The sequence below is a fragment of the Euprymna scolopes genome, chromosome 10, assembly GCF_053919585.1.
Source record: "Euprymna scolopes isolate OS-2025 chromosome 10, ASM5391958v1, whole genome shotgun sequence".
Taxonomy (NCBI): domain Eukaryota; kingdom Metazoa; phylum Mollusca; class Cephalopoda; order Sepiida; family Sepiolidae; genus Euprymna; species Euprymna scolopes.
In genome coordinates this window covers 56,567,456-56,572,990 of record NC_136491.1, presented here as the reverse complement: position 1 = coordinate 56,572,990, position 5,535 = coordinate 56,567,456, and positions in this window count along the sequence as shown.

Sequence of the window (5,535 nt, the reverse complement as noted above, 5' to 3'; positions counted from 1 at the left end):
GGAAGACATCTGTAATAACGACGAACAATTCAAAACAAAAAAAAAATAACGGAATACAATTTTGTTATATTACGAGACTAAAATAGGAAATGTGGAACTTACTGCAACGTGCTATATTTTTTCATACGAGTAAAATTTTTTGCGATATTTGTATGCTTTGCAATACATGCTGTTATTTTATTTTCGCGTTTGTTTTTGTAACAGGTCTACAAAAATAACATAATATAAAATATAAATACTGGTGTGATAGTGTGATAAGAACATAATTACATTTTTCCAATATTTTTATAGAATTATGTGAATATATATATATATATATATATATATACCCACACACATATATATAAACACATTTATATAGACAAATATTACATTGTTGCTGCACTGAACATGCTAATGTTTCGGACAATAATTACAGTGATAGGTGAAAGCACAGAATGTGTTTATACAAATAACGAAATGTGTTATTTTCTTTCCTTGATAGAATTTTCAAACTAAATTAATTTTGTACGGTGTCTGTGCTCATGAGACTTTTAGAAACATAAAAACTGAGAAATGACACTTATAAAGGGAAAGCTATGGTTACACGGCATCTATTTTTACAGAGACACGCTTTAAAATTAGTTAAAACTAGACAAACTAATCCAGCTAGATAGAAGAATAACTTATTATGCCTTTGGTAACATTTATTTGTATTTATTTTACCATTTTTTGTTTTAAGTCTTTTGTTTCGTAAATTCTAAGGTGAAAGTACAAACTATTTTGCAAACTTTTTTCATTCTTTGAAAAGTTTTCTAAAGCATGTCTTTTTCAACAGAATACATAATGAATGAGGTAATGATATTTTATTTTGACACAGAAAAAGAAATAATTTATTTTGACTGCTTACTGGTAATAAAGTGGGTGCTTATTTTAATTTAAATTTATATGAATGTGATTCCTACTGTATAATCTTAAATATTTATTATTTTAAAATTTCTTTCTTTGCCCACATTTTTATGGCTGTTTAAATGTAATTGTGAAAGTAATAGATTCTGATTTTATTATATGTAACAGTCAAAATTTACTTTTATTTAGGATGTATTAGGATTTTAAAGTTAAATGGATTTTTAACGGTAGTTGTGTTCATAATATTGTTAGATGAAGTTTCAGAATAGTTAATGATGCCCTCACCATCCCTATGTTCAGAATTGGTAAAATTCGTTTCCGTTTATTAGATATGGTAATTTTTACGCTATCGTGTTTAGAACCGTTAAATGAACGTATAGAATAGTGAATCATGCTCCCACCAGTCTTATATTAATGGGCCTTTGAATAATACCATTATTTTTTTAACATGGTCCGTATTCTGCATAAGTACCTTTTGTTTGTACAATATAATTTGGATTTGTTTGCCCTCAAGAGTAAATTTTGACAGAACATCGGTTCTTAATGTTAGAAACACCAAGTCTCCAAAATGTAGGAAACTTATTTGGAACAAAAAAAAACCCTACTTTTTTTTAGAATGATTTCTATGTAATTGACCTAGGACACAATGGACTAAGTTTAACATCAAGATCGATACTATACTTTGATTATAGCAAAAAGGTCAAGAAAGAACCTATGGAATTTCAGACAAAGTCCATATTATATATACCAGAAGACAAATACTCCTGATAAATATCAACTTTTACGAGAGAAATCACCTTCACAGAAAATGAAAAATAGAAGCGTACTTCTCTGAAGTTATATCGATATTATAAAATTAAAGTGCGTCGATAAGAGGATGCCGATCTATTACTGTCAGTGCGAATGTTGTTGGGAAAGATAGAAGCAGCATTGTATAGGTAAAAACTTAATAAACAAACAGAGCAATGTCACTTTATCGAAAGTCAAAAGATAAAGATAAAACAAAATATTAAATTTCAGAAACATTTTGAATTGAAAATTGACCAATGTGTGTTTCCCGCTTTTTTTTTACCCCAGTTATCCGAACTTCCACCTACATACTAATATATTGTATCGTTATAATTTCGTTCGTTTGTCTTTATTATTATTTAACCTTCGTATGAAATAATAAGGAATTTTGTAGTTATTTTCTAAAAAAAATTAAATGATTATGTTGTTTCTCTGAACAGTCACAACAGAAACATTTATGCCGATAATAAAGCCTGTATAAATATCCATAGTGATATATATATATATATATATGTATATATATATATATATATATATATATATATATATATATATACAGCGAGAGAGATGTGTGTGTACGTGTGTGTGTAGCCAATAATGATTGATAAATAAATATAGTATCTCTCTCTGTCTCTCTCTCTCTCTATATATATATATATATACATATATATATATATATATATACCCGTTCGTCAGTATTGCACACTTCATGAGTACGGCGACATGGGTTCGCGCCTATGTAGGAGCACGTCACTGATGAGATGCAGTACATCGAAACCAACCTTGGGGCTTGCATCGACAACGGACAACGCCAGCCCCAAGGTGGGTTTCGATGTACTGCATCTCATCAGTGACGTGCTCCTACATAGGCGCGAACCCAGGTCGTCGCACTCATGAAGTGTGCAATACTGACGGCCTAACCATATGGGCAACGGCGCAATCAATGTACTATGCCTCGATTTTTTAAAATTCTTATATTTTTTATCCATTTCTACATTCTACGATGTGACAAGCAAATATATATATATATATATATATATATATATATATATATATATATATATATATATATATAAATAAGGATGAAACACTAGTATCTGTAGGTATTTAATTATAATAGTAAAAAAATAATTATGATAGCCCCTTTAAGAAATTCGTTTCCTATCTTTCAGTTGAATTAAAGTCGGTCAATTTAGCTCTTATGCATAGATCATCGTATAACGATTAGATCATTGTCCGGCTGACATAAATGAACATTTAAAATTAAAATGTTTAAATTCAACGTTATTTCACGCGGTTAATGGTAGCCGAATCGATTAGGTCTTCGCTAATCGTGCCAGAGATGTCTCGTGTTGCGGGGTTAAAATTGTTCCACTGGTATTAATCGTGACACCCTGCACTGAAGATTCCCGAAAGGATGAAACACTAGTGTCTGTAGGTATGTAATTATTATAGTAAAAAAAAATAATTATATATATATATATATATATATATATATATATATATATAAATGTAATTATTGGTTCGTTCTAAATCGATAAAACAATATTTCTACATTACCATTTTAATTGAAATTTTCAGAAAATCTATCTGTAAACTCCAAGAATGTTTGCATGTTATTTAATTATTAATGTAATGATTTCACATTGGGAATTATAAAAATATTAATTAAAATAAAACTATTTCTCGTAAGTCGTTTCTGCGAGACTGTCTGGTTTTATTCCGGTAACTTCCGTTTCAACTACTCTCGAATTACAAGATTAGTAAAAAAAAAAGATACTCATGCAGAGAGTAATCTGTGCTGAAATAATAACGTTATTATTTAAAAACCATTCTTAACATAGGGTGGGGGGTGTTTTGTTCCTATTTTGTACTTTAACCTTACAATTGAATTACAAACATATCATAAAACTTTAATTAAACATGGAAATACGATTTAAAAAATAGCGCGGATCACTCTCTGAATTAGCACAAAAAACTAATTTTTTAAATTTAAATACATTAATGTATCTTGCCAATTTTTTAACTTTTAAATTCCTTTGTTTATCTTAAGGCTTTTTACTCATCAAACATTACGTTTTAATTGTTTAGTTTCTTTCACGGCATTGTTTACATAAAAAAAGTTTGTTTTAAATTTTCTAAACTGTTTCATTTTTACGAAATGCCTCAGCGTATTATAAACACCCGAATATCCCCATGTTAAAAACGGCTTTCAAATTAAACACGCCCTTCCACACACCTCCAAAGCCGTTCTTAACTCGGGAAGGTTGGAGGTGTTTATTCCGAAAGCCATTCAAACATGGGGAGGTAAGGGTTTTTATAATATGCTGTGTAGATGTTATGTATTATTTATCGCAAAAATTGCTTGAAATTTATTTATTTGACAACAAATCTTGACAATTCTACAGAATTTTTAAAATTATTTATTTGTTCGAAAAAAAAACTATTTTATGTTGCTTTCATTTCAAAATTGTTTTCTCAAAATTATATTTTTCATGCAAACCTTTCAATCGATGTTTTTTCAATTATATTTCGACTCCCAATAAAAAAAAATAAAAGTAAAAAACAACCCACTTCTCCGTTAAAAAACAAAACAAAACACTCATTTAAAGTAATTTGTCGTTGGTCTTTAAAAGTTGCTTTAATTAAAAAAAAAAATATATAAAATTATTTATTTGTTCGAAAAAACAACACACACAAACGAAAAAAATAAGCAAACAAAAACAACTAATAAATGTTTTTGTTTTCAAATGCCGCTCGCCCATGTAAACTATTATGAATATGTCATTCCAATTTTCTGTTTTTAATTTTAAAAAAAATGTTCCATAAAAAACTTTCACGTTCTCATTAATTAAATCGAAACATTTCCAATTAAACAATTTTGGATATATGTTCTTTTTAACTTTCTTTATTTACATTTTTCATAGTTCTTTCCGGTAATTTTTTTTTCGAACAAATAAATAATTTTAAACATTCTTTTGAATAGATAGGCCACTCGAGGATAAGTGTTAATGAGTGCGCAGTCGTTAATCGGGACAATGTCATGCTAACAATTGTTAGTAGTGGGAATTTGCTACGACTCATCAAGAACTTGTTTACGTTGGACTTTAAGACGAGCAAATTATAGTCAGCCGGGAAGCAGGCAAATGGAAGAGAGTTCCACAGGGGTGAAGTTCTAAGAAATATACTTTTTTAATTAAATCTATGTTTAGGTTTTGGCACAGATAAAGGATGTGGGAAATTATTCATAGCGTTTTCATCTAGACGAGTGTTTCCCGTGAAAAATTGGCGAGGGAGACCATAGATTGGAGCTTAGAATCGCGAGATCGAGAGAAGGATCTCACCACTTTTCCAGCGACCTTGGCAACATATTTGATGTACGTGTTTCATTTCAGATCAGGACTAAGGGTAAAACCCAGGAGCTTTTCAAAACATGGAGTCTCCCTAAGATGAGAGCCACTTATTTCATTTTACGCCAGATGGGTATCAGAGTATTGATGATGTAAAGACGGGTGCTTCGTTTTTGACGCATTAAAAGTAACCAGCCACCTCTTTCCCCTATTGTACCACGTACTCAAGATGAGGGGAGAGAAAGAGTAAGAGACAACTTGGTCGTTTACGGTCTTTGTTGTGCTGCCATAGATGTTGTGTCGGCAGCATAAATGTCTACAAATGATCTAAGGATATGATTTGGAAGATCATTGATGCAGATTAGCAAGAGAGTTGGGCCCAGGATGGACACCCGAGGGACCCCAGCCATAATACTGTGAGCTTCTTATCTCGGTCCACCAACCACTTCTCTAATGAACCTATCGGAGAGAAATGATTTAATAATTGAGAAAACATATCCATATATAC